Source organism: Procambarus clarkii, chromosome 6, assembly GCF_040958095.1.
Source record: "Procambarus clarkii isolate CNS0578487 chromosome 6, FALCON_Pclarkii_2.0, whole genome shotgun sequence".
Taxonomy (NCBI): domain Eukaryota; kingdom Metazoa; phylum Arthropoda; class Malacostraca; order Decapoda; family Cambaridae; genus Procambarus; species Procambarus clarkii.
Window position 1 is genome coordinate 22,903,458 of NC_091155.1, and position 17,861 is coordinate 22,921,318.

Consider the following 17,861-nt stretch of genomic DNA (forward strand, 5'->3'; position numbering starts at 1 on the left):
GATGTGTTAAACATATAGTTCAAGGGTGGTAGCAGTGTGAGCAAGGCTTGCCCAGCCATGTTACCTGATTTTTCACCTAGTCGCCTCCCCTGGCAGATATCTTCTCATTAACACTAAACTGCTCTTCCAACTCTTGTTGTTTCTCTTCCCTTTCCTGTTCCTTAGTCTCGCCGATATTGCTGTTCTTGTTGAACTTGTTCCACGTGACTATTATTGTTAGGTTTTTGCCCCCCTGCGAGTGGCCTTGTTCTGTTTGACAACGTTTATTCATGTGGAACTGTTTGTGTGTGTCCCCGCGCGTAACCAGCCATTAGAGCCGTGTATGTTTACACACATTTACAAACAGAGCATGTGTGTGTGGACACATGTATCTGCGGGACCCACACCCGGAGGTAAACATGGGTCGCCTCTCACCTCCCAGCCAGCCAAGGCAGCCTCTACCACCTTAGCCACTAACTGGCTTTGTTTATGCTTGGGGACTTGTCGGATAATGCTCTCAGACCGTTTCGTGCTCCCATAACAATTAAAAGTGTGTTTATGTCTGCTCGTTCTGGGGTCCGCTTGCTCCAGGGAAGAGACGACATTATGGAGCACTAACTCTTGCAAACCGGTGTTTCCTGACCCTAACTATTATTACAAACTCCTCAAGTCCAGGAGGGAAGTAGAGGGTTGGGGGAGGGTGTGTCACTTTCCTGTCGTGTCTGGGGTCATCTGGGAGCTGAGGGGTGTGGTGTTGGGGATGAGGGGAGCGGACCACTTGGGTTGCGTCTGGTTGAGGACCTCCGACGCCCAACTAATGTGGTACTGTGGTGGGCGGTGGACGTTTGGAGTGTGGTGGTGGGCGGTGTGGAATGTGGTGGGCGGTGTGTGGTGGGCGGTGTGTGGTGGGCGACATGCGGTGCGTGATTATTTATTGTTCTAAAAAGGTTGCAACCCTGGAAACACAAACCGAAACTGTCTATATTTTCCGCTTGCTACAACTTGTAATAAAGTTGTTACATCTTGGCTTAACGTGTTTATGACGTATTAGAACGTTGTTACAACTTGCTATATTGGTTGTTATAACTGGTTAGGAGGTGTTAAAACTTGTTCGAACGTTGTACCAACGTCATAGTTTCGGTGTGTATTTGGCGGTTCGTACCTTAGCCTAACCTGTAGTGTGGCTGGCACTGTGGCTGCCGTTGGTGGCAAGTTGATCTGTTTTATTGCATCACTGGTGAGGGCGGGGCTCATGTGGGCAGCCTCCGCCTCGGCTGTCAGGTTGGATGTGCTGACGCAATTATTTCAATGTAGCCTGGAAGGGCCTTTGTTTCAATGTAGCCTGGAAGGGCAGGTTTATTGGGCAGCGTCGCTCATCCTGTGAGTGAACACACCGCCATAGCGGAATGTGCAACACCTCCCCCTGCCCTCCCCAGTAGGAAGAACACCCACTGGGTTGTTCATCCTGTTATTTGAATACCGACGTCGCTGGGACTTGCTAAAACTGTCTCAATTGAACAGTCTGTTAAACAAGGAAATTCAAATCTTACTACAGTCAAGCTTAATTATCTTGCGGGTGAAAATTATGGAAACCATTTAAGGACAGCGTCAATATTTCCTAACTAAAGCAATATATTATCTTTTATACTACACATATTTACGATGTTTCTTAGGTGAGCACAATCGTGTTGGACCAAGCTCTCACAAGTCAAGCGTGGCCTCGGGCCGGGCCGGGCTTTTGGAGTAGAAGAACTCCCAGAGTTCAGATTATCCAGCAGGTGATCTCTGAAGTAGTGGTCCAGACGACGCCCTTCTCTCATGCTGCTGGTTCTGCAACTGTGATTCTGTCCCCTCCCACCCCGGGCCTCCATGGGCAGGTGTTGCTACCATAGGAAGCCTCAACCCCCTTCACCATGTTTGAGGTTGTCGCCTACAACTGCTCTGTATCAGTGTCTACGGTTACAGACTTGTTCTCTTATTGTTTCTTCTGGTAATTAAGCAGTGACGAGTGGTTTAAATTTTGCCCCAAGGGGCGAGTTTATTGGGCAGCGCCACTCATCCTGTGAGTGGACACACACAGGATGTGTGTGTCCACTCACACACATCCTGTGTAGCATGTGTTGTACATGCTACACCGCCATAGTAGCATGTACAACACTCCCCAATAGGAAGAAAACCCGCTGGGTTTGTTCATCTTGTCACTTGTACCCAGACACAGCTGTGACTTACCTGTCTCAAGTGAACAGCTTCTCAAACAAGAAGATTAATTAACATTTGTCAACCCTTAAAATCTTACGTTATCTTGCGGGTGTAAAATGTGGTAATCTTTTAATAACAGTATTTATGTTTGATAAGAACACATGGATAGCAGACCCGGCAAAGGCTGACGCATGGGTGGCCGCTAGTATACCGAAGTTCAGTAAAAGTTAGTATACTGAAGAACACGGTGCCAGTTCTAGGTCTTTTTAGCTAGCCTCTTGCACGTGTGTGATACAAGTCTAATAGGCCTCTAATTACTAGGATTCTTGGGTTTCGTAATGGGGACAATTACTAGAAGTTCCCATTGTGTGGATAACACTCCACTTAAGAGTTATTAACGCGATGAATGGAGGAATTTCCTGAGACTTCACATATGGTGTCCGCCCCCATCTTCCCGAGGCTCAGCCGGTGAAGATGAGAGTCGGAAACATCCAGAGTGTTGTTGTTCGCAATATTAAAATGTCGTTGAGTGTTCTGCCCCGGGATATATCAGCCCGTCCTCCTGTTTTGGTGGTACTTATAGTAACGACGAAGACCATAGTATATATACCGACTTACAACGAAATTAGAAAGTAGAAATCGGCACTATTGTGTTGGAGAAACCGGAAAACTATTTTCTACTTATGTTGGGAGGCAGGCGGTGGGTGGTGGGAGGCAGGCGGTGGGTGGTGGGAGGCAGGCGGAGGGAGGCAGGCGGTGGGTGGTGGGAGGCAGGCGGAGGGAGGCAGGCGGTGGGTGGTGGGAGGCAGACGGAGGGAGGCAGGCGGTGGGTGGTGGGAGGCAGACGGAGGGAGGCAGGCGGTGGGTGGTGGGAGGCAGACGGAGGGAGGCAGGCGGTGGGTGGTGGGAGGCAGACGGAGGGAGGCAGGCGGTGGGTGGTGGGAGGCAGGCGGAGGGAGGCAGGCGGTGGGTGGTGGGAGGCAGACGGAGGGAGGCAGGCGGTGGGTGGTGGGAGGCAGGCGGAGGGAGGCAGGCGGTGGGTGGTGGGAGGCAGACGGAGGGAGGCAGGCGGTGGGTGGTGGGAGGCAGACGGAGGGAGGCAGGCGGTGGGTGGTGGGAGGCAGACGGAGGGAGGCAGGCGGTGGGTGGTGGGAGGCAGACGGAGGGAGGCAGGCGGTGGGTGGTGGGAGGCAGGCGGTGGGTGGTGGGAGGCAGGCGTTATGTTTTTTTTTTTTTTTAACTGGTAGAAAAATTTATTGCATATTCAATTACAACCTCTTGCATCTTTCACTGGAATGCATACCAATTCCACCAATTCATTTTGGTGGAAGTTTACACAATTTAAATTAACATACAATTACTTCATAATTCTAGTACTAATAGGCACCTCATGCAGTAGCGTCATCTTTTGTAACAGACTCGTAAGGTTGTGATAAAGCCTCTCCACGGGAGTCTAGGATCTTCACTTCTGCCACTGGACGGTCACGACCATCTGTTGCAGAAGTCTCTATTTCACGAATAATATCCATGCCAGAAATCACCTTTCCAAATACTACATGCTTTCCATCAAGCCATGAGGTCTACTTAGTGGAATGAAACATTGAGAACCATTTGTACCTTTACCAGCATTTGCCAGTGAAAGTCAACCGGCTCCAAAGTGCTTTAACTTGAAGTTTTCATCAGCAAAGTGCTCACAAAAGACACTACGTCCTCCAGTACCATCACTACGGGTGACGTCTCCACCTGGGATCATGAAGTCCTTGATAACCCGATCAAATACTGATCCCTTGTAGCCTTCCCCTTCTGGCCTTTGAGACAATTCGAAGAAATTTTGTGCAGTTGTTTCCACGGTGTTTCCAAAGAGGCCAATTACAACAGTTCCCTTTGGCATTCCTCCAATGCTTATATCAAAATACACCGTGTGTGTACCTTTCGGCCCCTTGCTGGCGCTCGCCTGGCCATCGGCTCGGTTGAACACTGAGAACACGACCAAGAGAGCAACAACGGCCACCAACGCCTTCAAGATGAGCATGAGTCTGGTTCTGGCCCCTTGTGTGGTGTATAAGAGCATTTGAATACAGCAACCTGCAGCAGGCCAATGTTGATACATTTCCGGCAGCTCGTATTTATACACAACCTCAAGTTTTCACATATATGTCTAACTTACACTTGAAACAATCCAATTTGTTGTCTGTTGTGTTATTCAACCACATGTAAACAGCTACAACTCTGTTTACAAACCAGTATATATATATTGTCTTGGGGGGCTGTCTCTCTAACTTTATATGGCAGTAAGTATTCTTAATAATGCTTGCCAATAATACCTCTAATTAAACTTACCTATCCTGCATCACCCTCCGTTGCAAACTGGATAAATTGTTCTGGGGTTATAAACCTGAAACTCTCCAATAATATAACAATCAGGAGTTGTAATCCAATTCTTCTGGTCTACGATGATTGTCACCGACATCCCGGTTGTTGTGTCTTTTATTTTATTGCAATGTCTTGGTTTTATGATTTTCATATCAGCCGACTGACGTAGGAAACACGGCGAGAACGTCTCGCTCTGATATTATGACGTCCCTCACTCGTATGTGTCTTATTACACCTGTTTCTCTTCTGTCTTCAAACTTTCATACTCATGCCCCCGTAAAATAACACACGCTTCCATGAGCACACACACACGCCCCCTCAAACACACACACACACACACACTCCCCAACAAACACACACACACACACTCCCCAACAAACATACACACACACACTCCCCAACAAACACACACACACACACTCCCCAACAAACACACTCCCCAACAAATACACACACGCTCCCATAAACACACACACGCCCCCACAAACACGCACACACGCTCCCACAAACACACACACGCTCCCACAAACACACACACAAATGCTCCCACAAACACACACATACACCCCCACAAATACGCTCCCACACAACACACACATACGGCCCCACAAACACACACACACACACACGCTCCCATAAACACGCTCCCACACACACACACACACCCATAAACACACACATACGGTCCCATAAACACACACACACACCCATAAACATACACGAGCGGAGATTGGTGCTGCCGAACCATATGGTAACATTAAATCACTTCTCCATATAAATTAGACACTAATTGTCGAAACTTGTCAGTCTTCACCTGGGAGCTGCGAGGGAGTGTGTTGTTGTGGTGAGGGTGTGTGTGTGTTTGACGGGGAGGGGCTAAGGCTTCTGCTGAGGGAGGGGCTGAGGCTTCTGCTGAGGGAGGGGCCCAGGCTTGTGGTGAGGGAGGGGCCCAGGCTTGTGGTGAGGGAAGAAGACAAGGGTTGTTGAGAGGGCTTCAAGTCCCCCGGTGCCAAATTTCAATTATTTCCTAATTGTTACGACTTGCGGAAATGTCCTTATCATCAAGCCATATCTTTCCATCGGTTGTCGTGGTGGTGATGGGGTCGATATCTGTGAATCCGCTGCCGCGCATTCTTCGAATGATGCAAGTGTACCAAACATACAAGTGTATATTGTATACATACATACATACAGGACTACATGATTTTTTTATCTTTATTTCTCGTTTTTTTGGCGGGGGGGGGGGAATAAAGTTCATCAGATTGGTAATATTAAATTCATTAGCGATAATCATAAATGAAACTGTTGTACTTGCCTAACAGTGTCTACGGGGGGATGAGGTCTATATAGCTCCTGTTGCCCCGCCTGAGCCTTGTTGCGCCTGTTGCGTTATTATTGAACTATTCTGACGTTCGAATTCTTTTTTTAAACCTAGCTTTAAGGTTGTGGAGTGTCATGGCTTCCACAACTTCAACTTTCAATGCATTCCACTTGTTGACCACCGAAACAGGTTACGAATATTTCCTTACATTTCTTCGACTACTTTGCTTTTCCAGTGTTCACTGTGTCCTCTTATCCTACTTTCTCTCAATTTAAAGTGGCTGTCCTTGTCCATCTTGTCCGTTCCTCTGAGTATCTTGTATGTTATGATCATATCTTCTGTTTCATCTATCCTCTACGGATGCGAGATTTGATTCCACTAACCTATCCTCATAGCGTAACCTTCTTAATTTTGGCCCTATAGTCTTGTTGCACATCTCTGTACCAGTTCAGTTTCTGCATTACTCCACAAGGTTCGGATTCCAAGCCGGTGCTGCATATTTCAGGATTGGTCTGACAAACGTTGAGTAGATTGCCTTGAATGAGTCTTGATTTAGACTTATATTTATTTAGAAGTCTATTTATTTAGAAGTCTATTTATTTAGATTTAGACTCCTATCTATTTACCTATTGCGTGCCATGTGTGGCCAACGTTACCATGTTCATCTGTGCTTCCGGTAAGTGTTGGAATTATATCCACTTCTGGTTCTAGAAACTTCTCTGTTTAATGAGATAAGAAACTTATCTGTTTAGCTCGAGGCTCTGCCGTCTTGTTATTGAAGTTGCAGTTTTCAAGAATTCCTCTTGTCAATTTTGTCGGTTCCTGTTACTATTTTGTATGCGGTGATCGTATCTCCTCTTTTTCTACTATCTTCTAGCTTAGGCAAATTGAACACCTCTGGCCTCTCCTGGTAGCTCTTGTGTCCCAGTCCCGGGTGTAGCACGTCTTTGCACCTCTTCCAGTTTGTTTATGTGCTCTTCGGGTCGCGGGCGTGAGACTGGTTAGGGATTTAGTGTAGGGCAGAGGATAGGAATGGTGCCCAACCACTTGGACTGGACGGTAAAGCGACTGTCTCGCTTCTTGTTGGTCAGAGTTCAATTCCCGGTATTCCTATCCTCTGTCCTGCCCTAAATCCTTATTCTTTCCAAGTGTTGTATAGTCGTAATGCCTTAGTGCGTTCTCTTGATAATTACATTACCTTTACCTGCCCCGTGGACACTGATAGGTAAGTAAAATCTTTTTGGGTAAACCAAGATAAATCAGGAGAGGTCACTGGCCACAGCATCATCGTGCGCCTGGCAGGCTCGCTTATCCCTGCCAACTGCCAGTCTCCACAGTGTATAATACCCCACTAAACTACCACAGGTCGCTCCCCCTGGCGCTAAATACCACTATAAAAGCTCCAACATTATCAGATGAGCCACGGTTATGTCCCCTGAGCGCACCACTGCTGCTCTTGTATCATATCGAATTTATCTATTGCACTGTATGCCTCAACTGTTTCGCTTGTTCGTTGTGTTGGCAAGATAAACAAAAACTATTTTTTGGCCAGTCTGAAGTTATAAAGTTAAAAACAAGGTTAAAGGGTCAGAGGTTAGTGTCAAGGTCGCTGGAAACACTTTAACTCATTATCATCACTGCAGTCCCCGTGGCGAAATGTAACACTCGCCTGGCGTTTCGCGAGCGCTCTGGCCTGGGTTCGTATCCTGGCCGGGGAGGGTTGACCGGGCGCCAATGCTTAATTGTAGCCTCTGTTCACCCAGCAGTGAATGGGTATCTGGTTGTTAAATCATTTGGCGGGTCGCATTCCGGGGAAAATTATGATTATGGACTTGCCTGAAACGCTGTGCGTGCTGGTGGCTGTACAAGAATGTAAGAACTCTTGTACCATTATCATCACTAACCTGTTCTCTACCTCTGGGAGGAACTCAGGATCGTGTTTGAAGACTTTCTACAAACTTTTATTTAGTATCTCGCACATTTCATTGTCATTTTCCATTTGGCCTCATTTTTCATCGAGAAAATCTAATTACTTGATTGTTTTACATATATATTTTACAGCCCGTCCGTTTTAAAGTGATTACATGGACACCAGGCACACCCTTCACATCACCTGGAGAGTTATCTAGTTATTTGCGATGGTCTGAAAGCATATTATGGTTCCAATAATAGTTTACTTGTAAACTATTATTGAACCTTTGTCCAAAATGGAGAATATTCTCAAGTTTTAACTTTACTGTATTATACATCGATGGTTTAAAATATAAAGTCTATGGTAAACTCGTTTTCTTTGATATAGCCTGAAGCATAAATTTATTTTTATAGGAAATTCCAGGGAATACTCAAATGGATTTTGAATTTCATATTTCACATCTTTCAGAATAACGCACTGCTTTAACCAAACCTTAACCTAACCTTAATCTAACGTAGCCTAAGCATGGATAGAGAGTAGATAATATCACCAGTTACGCAGTGGTCCTGAGGTGATTATCTCGAGGGGTACAAACCCTCTTGAGGACAGGTTGATATTTTACTCTCGTGATTGTGAAGTCGCTTCGGTTATTAGTTAGTTCTGAATCCTGTCTCATTCTCGAATTATTTCTGTATTTTCTCTCTCTTGCATACTCGTTGTGGTGTGCTTACCTGTCAGTGCTTACCTACCAGTGACTACGGGGAGTGAGGTCTAATATTTTATGCGACACCTACTATAGCCTTGTTGTGCCTGTTGCGCTTTAGTTTACTCGTCAAGATTGTAACCTTCTTAACTAAATGAATTTTGGGGTTTAGTCCCTGAGCCCATTATGTGCCTCTGTAACCCTTTCCACTACCGCCCACAAGATGGGTATGGGGTGCATAATAAATGAGCTAAACTAAACTCTGATGTTGAAATTCTTTTTCGAATCTGTCCTTAAAGAGTGTACTCACTCAGTTGTGCTTGCGGGGGTTTGAGCTCTGGCTCTTTGGTCCCGCCTCTCAATCGTCAGTCAACAGGTTTACAGGTTCCTGAGCCTATTGTGCTCTATCATATCTACACTTGAAACTGTATGCAGTATGCCCAGCCCGTCCTCTTATAATAACGTCGCTTTTCGCTCGTATGCGCACTATGGCCAAAAATATACGTAATTTGAAATGAAATCGGCTCACGAAATTGATGTACTGTCTTGTTTTCTGTTTTAAGTCCTCCGGCTTACTCGGTTAGGTTAGAAAAGGAAACATTCAATTAACGGTTTTCATGACGTTTTAAAACTTTAGGAGAACGTCCTGCCCTCCTAACCTACCAGAGGACCCTTAACTTGCTGTTTTGGGAAAAAAATTCAAAATTTATTTTCAATTATTTTTTATTTTCAAATTACGTCCATTTTCGGCCATGCGGACAAACGGCCAAATTCAGACGTAATTTATAAGAGGACAGATTGTTCAGCCCACCACATCACTTCCTAATGCATTCCATTTTTTAACTACTCTGACACTAAACAAATTCTTTCTACTGTCTTTTTGGCTCATTTGGACTCTCAATTTCCATCTGTGTCCCCTAGTGCGTGTGCCCCGTGTGTTAAATAAACTGTTTTTGTCTACCCTATCAATTCCTTTGAGAATCTTGTATGTGGTGATCATGTCCACCTTAACTCTCCTGTCTTCCAGCGACGTGAGATTGTGTGCGTGTGTAAATTTATTTTCCTTCAAATCCTGTCAACGTTTCAGAACTTATCTCCAAAACATGACAGATATTCCCCATTTATTTATGCTTATTGGATGAAGCTTTCCAATATACATAGAAGATATTAATAACTGGGTGACTCTGTCTGTCTGTGTCTGTCTGTCTGTCTGTCTGTCTGTCTGTCTGTCTGTCTGTCTGTCTGTCTGTCTGTCTGTCTGTCTGTCTGTCTGTCTGTCTCTCTCTCTCTCTCTCTCTCTCTCTCTCTCTCTCTCTCTCTCTCTCTCTCTCTCTCTCTCTCTCTCTCTCTCTCTCTCTCTCTCTCTCTCTCTCTCTCTCTCATACCAACTTCTGGGCATCATAAGGTCATCTGTGATCTCGGATGTCCTGGAGTTAATTCATCCTGTCATTCAGCATCACCAGGCTTCGGGACTCGGAGCCAGCGAGAGTGAGTGAGCTTCCTGCGAGGATGAGTGTGTGTGCGTGTGGATGAGTGTGTGTGCATGTGGATGAGTGTGTGCGCGTGTGGATGAGTATGTGTGTGTGTGGATCAGTGTGTGTGCGCGCGTGCTGATAAGTGTGTGTGCGTGGATGAATATGTATGTGTGTTTATGTGCGTGCGTGGAGTGAGAGAGATAGTGTGAATTAAGAGACGAGGTGTTAATGTTGACAATTTTGTTATAAAGGAGGAGGAATAGCGTATTAGTGTGCCAGCGTATACCATAAGTGTTGACTCAGTGTAGACTGTGTGCGCAGTGTTTCAGGTATTGCAGTGTTCCTGTGACGTGGGTGACGACAAGGCTATTTCCTCGTGCGTGGCTGTGAACATTACCGCTGCCTTATGGGCCGGGTCCATCCCTTCTCCCCCGACCTGCCTCCACCTGTTAACTTGGTAATGGAAATTTAAGAGTAATGTGAATTGCCGTGACTAGCTAGGGCTCATCTCCTGAGCTGAGGAGCGTTGAACACGTTGTAAAGGACTCCAAGGATGTCTTAAGGGCTTCAGAGAGTCATTGAGGGAGTTGGAATGAGAGGAAGGGACGTATAGAAGTTACGTGCCTGGTCTGAGAATGGCTTAGACTCTTTTTAGGGTATTCTGAAGAATGGTCTCCAGGGGTTTGATAGCCATTGATGGAGTCCATTCCCATCCAGTGAGGGTTTTGTGAATTGCTGAGATCTATCCGCTGTGTTACACAGGCCTTGTTGACAAGTAGTTTATTGACCATGATGCTGGGGAGTGTATGTGTGAGTGTCAGCGTGTGTATGAGTGCCAGGATCTAGTGCCAAGGACATGACAGTGTCCTGTTCGGTACGACGGTAAATCACGCCTGCTGGCTGACATATTTTAACATAATAGGCTGCATTAATGACAATATTTTACAGCTCTTTGCTACGGAAATTGCATATATGTATGTATGCATATATATGTCTAGCCTACGCTTGAAACAACCCACCGATATATATATATATATATATATATATATATATATATATATATATATATATATATTATATATTATATATATATATATATATATATATATATATATATATATATATATATATATATATATATATATATTTACTGTATTATCTTCAATTACCCAAGGAATATAAATTACATATATATTAAGGATTAAACTGAATTAATCATCACTATATAATAATAATAATAATATACGAAGCGAGAAACAAGAAAGTTGACACCCTTAAGTAACATTATTATGAGACAGTCTTTTTTAAGATCAGATCTGAAAATATTATTGATTAAAATATAAAATTATATTGAAACTAATGTTATATATTAAGATAAGATGTAATACAATGGAACGAAATTTAAAAAAAATGCATATGGAGGAATATCTATGTAGCGTAGCACAGTGGTCTACGTCCTCGATTCACAATTGAGGGACCCGGTCACAATTTCCGGCCAGAGCAGAGACGAGTTGGCCCGTTTGCTTTCACCTCATGCGGCTGTTCACCTACCAAGGCTTCCTGTCCCCGACACTGGGAATCATATACTCCGAGGAGTGTATCCTCCTCTACTGTGTATAGATTCCCATACTTCGCTTTAGTCCTGCAGTATGTTCAAGAATTTTGTATACTTGCTGGTGTGTCAGTAAGCTATTGTGGTGGGCATAATGGCCCTCATGTGGTCGTTAGGCGTCAAGCAATCCAAAAAAGCTATATGGAACGGCATGCTGGAACAGAGATCAGGGACGGAATGAGAATAAGAGCCACAGTTAACAACGGCTACAGTTCCACGAAGAAAAACTCAAACGAAAAATGAGAAATTGCGTTAAAACATTGAACATAAAGACAATTGGAAACGGGTTAAAAATGGAGAAGACTAAATGAAACAACATTTATTAATTCAAAAACTAAATATTAAAATAAGAGTAAAATCTAAATAGAAAATATAAATCCAGAGTCCAAATAGATTCATATTAGTCTAGCGCACACGACTCCCCTTCTCAATTACTTCTACATATATATATATATATATATACACAATATGCAGTGGATATTACATATTTACAAAATATATGATAACGGTAATATTCATCTCTCATGTTGCAATATGTTAATATACCACAATACATATAACAGTGTATAGTATACATGGAGTGTTACACTATACATGGAGTGCCACACTATACATGGAGTGCCACACTATACATGGAGTGCCACACTATACACGGAGTGCCACACTATACATGGAGTGCCACACTATACATGGAGTGTCACACTATACATGGAGTGCCACACTATATATTGAGTGCCACACTATACATGGAGTGCCACACTATACATGGAGTGCCACACTATACATGGAGTGCCACAATTCCGCACTATACATAAGACTGCTTCACTACACATGAACTGCCATCGGCTCGTGTTCAACCTGATATCTGGTAAGGTAGTTTGGATAAGTCTTCATCTTTATAAGTAGAAAAAATTGATCTGCCTTCTGCAGCTGTCAGCTGTCTTCGTCCAGCTAAAGGTGTTATCAAGTACCCACTTGATAACACCTTTCTATCCCCTCCATCAGCCATGTTATGTTATCATTTAATATTCCGTACCCTCCACCGTATGTGGCACTCCCTCCACCCTCTGTGGCACTCCCTCTACCCTCTGCTCTGTTTTCTCGCCTTATGTTCAGTGCGACCTCCCTCTCTCTCTCTCTCTCTCTCTCTCTCTCTCTCTCTCTCTCTCTCTCTCTCTCTCTCTCTCTCTCTCTCTCTCTCTCTCTCTCTCTCTCTCTCTCTCTCTCTCTCTCCATCCTCCGCTACCCTGGTGATCCTTCTACTCCCGGCACCACTCTCCTTCCCCTGCTCCCCTGCTCCCTCCCCCTCACGTGTCACTACCCCGGCTTCCGTTCCCCCGCCTGCCTATAGACGCCGTTAATGGTGGCTATGTGCAGCATTCAGCCCAGGGTCACATTTTCCCCACACCATTTGTGGTGGGCGGAGATGGAAGTGAGGTGGGCGGGGACGGGGTGGGGCGTGTGCGGAGGGCGGGGAGGGGCGAGAAGTGGGTGTAAAGAGCTTTGTGTTGCTGACGGAGCAGCAGGGTGGTGTTGCGGCGACGACAGGATGTTTAGTGGGTTCGTGACCCCTCTGACATTGTAATTATAAGGTGTGAAGGATAGATGAAATTGTTTATGTAATAATCTTCGTTGAGGTGTGATAAAGAACTTTTGTGCCCTTTGTAATGCTTTTTGCGCTACCGCTCACAGGATGAGTATGGGGTGCACAATAAACTAGCCGCCTCCGGCAACAACAACAACAGCAAATCCGTGTCCCCCTGACACGGGCAACAGGAAGTGTCCACGACTGGATGGTCGCTCTCGCCGCAACCACCTCACACTCACTCATCCACACACACACACACAAAATAAAACTAGCGATAATTGCTGATTATAAATATGGAATTCATAGAGATTATCATATATTTGTCGCCGCCATTTCTTTTGATAACATTCTGTCTGTCTGTCTGTCTGTCTGTCTGTCTGTCTGTCTGTCTGTCTGTCTGTCTCTCTCTCTCTCTCTCATAATTCCCGCTATCAGAATTCATATATTGGCCTCCCCTGACGATGCATTAAATTCTGTCCACGTTCTGCACCCCACAAAAACGGGGAACTTGGCCAGATTTAAAAGAGAGGACCCCACAAGAGAGGACCCCACAAGAGAGGACCCCACAAGAGAGGACCCCACAAGAGAGGACCCCACAAGAGAGGACCCCACAAAGGAGACGACTCCACAAAGAAGCGATTTGATCTGGGTCCTGATCCAGATCAGGGAAGAGTGACTGACTTGCAGTGTGTAACTGTTGCACCTGTTCACCCAGCAGTGTACCTGGGAGTTAACCAGCCGCCGGCCCGTGTTCCACCAGGGAGAGAGAACTCTGCCCGCCAACAGGAGACGTCGGTGGGTCTAGCTGCTCCTCTACCCACCTGTGGATGGAAAAAACACAGAAGAAAAAGGGAACCCAATAAAACACTGACATTTAAACCGTTCCCCGTTTACGGTCCAATGTGGGGGGGGGGGGGAGAGATTTGTTAGGGGGGCTGCAGGCCACGTGCGACGCCCCCAGCCTCCCCCTATTTCCTCTCAGGTCCCCCCTGTCCCCATCCCCCTGTTGTCAGGTTGTCGCCGGTTCCTGAGTCACCCCCTACAACGGTCTTCCGCCGTCGGGACCCTGTTTCCCGCTAACTAGTGAGGTCAGGGCTTTTCAGTGAACGAAGCGTCTAAATTGCTCTTAATTTTATTAATGCGTCAGAATTTTGACGAAAGTGCCGATAGAACTTGGAATTACGATATATTTGTGACGACAGGTTATAACAATAGGTTATGACTCACGTGGGAGTGATACAACAGGTTATGGCTCACGTGGGTGTGATACAACAGGTTATGGCTCACGTGGATGTGATACAACAGGTTATGGCTCACGTGGGAGTGATACAACAGGTTATGGCTCACGTGGATGTGCTACAACAGGTTATGGCTCACGTGGATGTGATACAACAGGTTATGGGTCACGTGGATGTGATACAACAGGTTATGGCTCACGTGGATGTGCTACAACAGGTTATGGCTCACGTGGGTATGATACAACAGGTTATGGGTCACGTGGGAGTGATACAACAGGTTATGGGTCACGTGGGTATGATACAACAGGTTATGGGTCACGTGGGTATGATACAACAGGTTATGGGTCACGTGGGAGCGATACAACAGGTTATGAGTCACGTGGGAGTGATACAACAGGTTATGGCTCACGTGGGAGTGATACAACAGGTTATGGGTCACGTGGGTATGATACAACAGGTTATGGGTCACGTGGGTATGATACAACAGGTTATGGGTCACGTGGGTATGATACAACAGGTTATGGCTCACGTGGGAGTGATACAACAGGTTATGGGTCACGTGGGTATGATACAACAGGTTATGGGTCACGTGGGTATGATACAACAGGTTATGGCTCACGTGGGTATGATACAACAGGTTATGGCTCACGTGGGAGTGATACAACAGGTTATGGGTCACGTGGGTATGATACAACAGGTTATGGGTCACGTGGGAGTGATACAACAGGTTATGGCTCACGTGGGAGTGATACAACAGGTTATGGGTCACGTGGGTATGATACAACAGGTTATGGGTCACGTGGGAGTGATACAACAGGTTATGAGTCACGTGGGAGTGATACAACAGGTTATGAGTCACGTGGGAGTGACTCTGCAAGTATCCTAAGTCCATATTCCTGTCCTCATTATCCATCATCATTAATTTGCACTTGCTGGAGTTGAGCACTATTAACCACTTGTTAGTCCTTATTGCAGTCAGTCCAGGTCTTCTGTTTGCTTCTCCCAATCTTCCTCTCCATTTTTCCTCCAAATTTTCATGTCATCAGCACAGTTATTGGGAGGACTGTGACGCCGGGAAGATACCATTTGCATACATCAGCAATTTGAAGCGTGAGTGAGTGAGTGTGTGTGTGTGTGTGTGTGTGTGTGTGTGTGTGTGTGTGTGTGTGTGTGTGTGTGTGTGTGTGTGTGTGTGTAAGAGAGTGGAGGGGCTCAGAGAAGGGGAAGAAAGGAGGGAGGCGGACACAACAAGGAAGTCATGTGTACATCATTAATGTGAGAAGGTGTGCAAGGCCGTAGCGAAAGCCTTTACCGGTTTGAACATTATGACATCACACACACACACACACACACACACACACACACACACACACACACACACAAAAACCGACCCGTCCTCAGGCTAGGCTCGCCTAACCAGCGGTCCGTCTCAGCATCACTTTTAACGTACTGCGCACTCCGACCATTTGGCATTTGATGATGAGGACGGCCTGTATAAAACAATATTTGACCTATTTTTTGCCAGGCTATGCTAAGCTAGGCTATATACTATGGTAGGCTAGGCTAGGCTAGGCTATACTATGGTAGGCTAGGCTATACTATGGTAGGCTAGGCTAGGCTTGTTTATAAAGTAGCGATGGCGTAGAGGAGCATAATATTTTTATCAGTTCCTAAGAGACTTGAACCCTACTTACGCAAGGAGGATGGGGTGGAGGAGGGGGGGGGGGCGTAGGTGGTTATCGTAAGGGCCACAGCGAAGGTCAGGTCAGTTCAGGGGTCTTAACGGGGGTCAGCTAGTATCAGGGTGTTGGCTCAAGACCTAAGCTACGCTCATTAACCACCCCCTCCCCCTCCCCCACCCCATGCATTAATCACATTCACTTGAGTTGTTGTGGTTAGCAAGCACGCGAGTTTGTTTACCCTGTGACGGCGAGACACTCTCCGGTGCTACACGGAGGTGTGAGGAGACTGAGGTTTGAGTGTTAGGAGAGAGAGAGAGAGAGAGAGAGAGAGAGAGAGAGAGAGAGAGAGAGAGAGAGAGAGAGAGAGAGAGAGAGAGAGAGATAAGTCACAAAACAGAATAAGTAAGAGCAGCATACAAAGCCTGGTGACTGAGCCAGGGCACTAAGGAAGAGCCTCTGAGTCGAGTCATACTTAACTGAGTGTAACAATTCCCAGGACGCTGGCTCACCCTTCAATATTAAAGCAATTTTCGCACTGGCTTTTGCATACCGTCGAGAAATGCTCATGGGGGCGCCTTTTAGCCAGTACTGGGAGTAGAATATAAAATTTAAATTCCATTGTAGGTGTAGAAGTAGAGAACGGTAGAGTAGATCCCTTAGAGATTGGGTCCAACGAAGTACAGAGAAGAGAGAAGAAGAATGGTGAGGAGAAAGCGCCAAGACATTAAGGGATATGTGGAGGTAAGTCAAAAAAGGTGCCCAACCCACTCGGGCCGTCGGGTATCGAACTCCGACGTGCATGAAGCGAGGGGTTGTTGTTCCGACCGTTCCAGGTGGTTGGATTCAGAGAGAGAGAGAGAGGATCGAATGCCAGGGTCAGGGAGGAGTTACTGCAGAATATTAGGACCAGAGGATTTACAGTAGAACAAAAGGCGTCGGGCTGTGTGGGTGGATGAACACTTTGGCATCCTTGGAGAACACTTTGGCATCCCTGGAGAACACTCTGGCATCCATGGAGAACAGGTGAAGGTAAACCCTCGAGACGCGAGAACTAAGCCAGGTAAACTGGCGCAGGGGTAAAATGGAAGAGCTTCTGGTTAACAGATAACATTGGTTCTGTAATACAATAGTCTACACCCTCGATTAGAACCCGAGGTTCGATCCCCGGATGGGAAGATTTGGTTGGGCACGTATCCATTCGCCTGATGCCTCTTCTCACCTATCAGTAAAATAGGTACCCGGGAGTAAGGCAACTGTAGAGGGCTGCTGTATCACTCCTGCATTGATATGCCGCTAATTTTATGTATATTTATACATAATGTAGTGTAGTATATACACATAACGTATATAACGTTATGTGTATACATAATATACGTTATATGTATACATAATATACGTTATATGTATACATAATATACGTTATATGTATACATAGTGCCAGAAGCCCCGTGTGTAATTATTGGCTTTTGATAATATACAATATATGTTCCTATTAATTAACCACTGTAACATATTCCTATGTATATTATATAAATAAAGGTATTATTATAGTATTCTAAATCGGTAAATGTAGTGTTTGAGTTAAGGTATACACAGTAACATCACAGGTACACAGTAACATCACAGGTACACAGTAACATCACGCTGGTACACACAGTAACATCACGCTGGTACACACACAGTAACATCATGCTAGTCGGGAATGTCACAAACAATAATTACACACAAGAAAATATTCTGGAAATGGACGGGACTGAACTCCTATCTCTGTTATTTGTT

The 17,861-nt window shown here is 45.4% G+C and overlaps 1 long non-coding RNA gene and 1 pseudogene across 1 annotated transcript in view; one reads left to right on the top strand and one right to left on the bottom strand.

Moving 5' to 3' along the window:
* The window catches only part of LOC138354979 (uncharacterized), a 188,170-nt gene that overhangs the window by 86,155 nt on the left and 84,154 nt on the right, over window positions 1–17,861 (top strand). The gene's annotated exons all lie outside the window — the stretch shown is intronic.
* On the bottom strand, window positions 3,469–4,210 carry LOC123753876 (peptidyl-prolyl cis-trans isomerase 5-like; annotated as a pseudogene).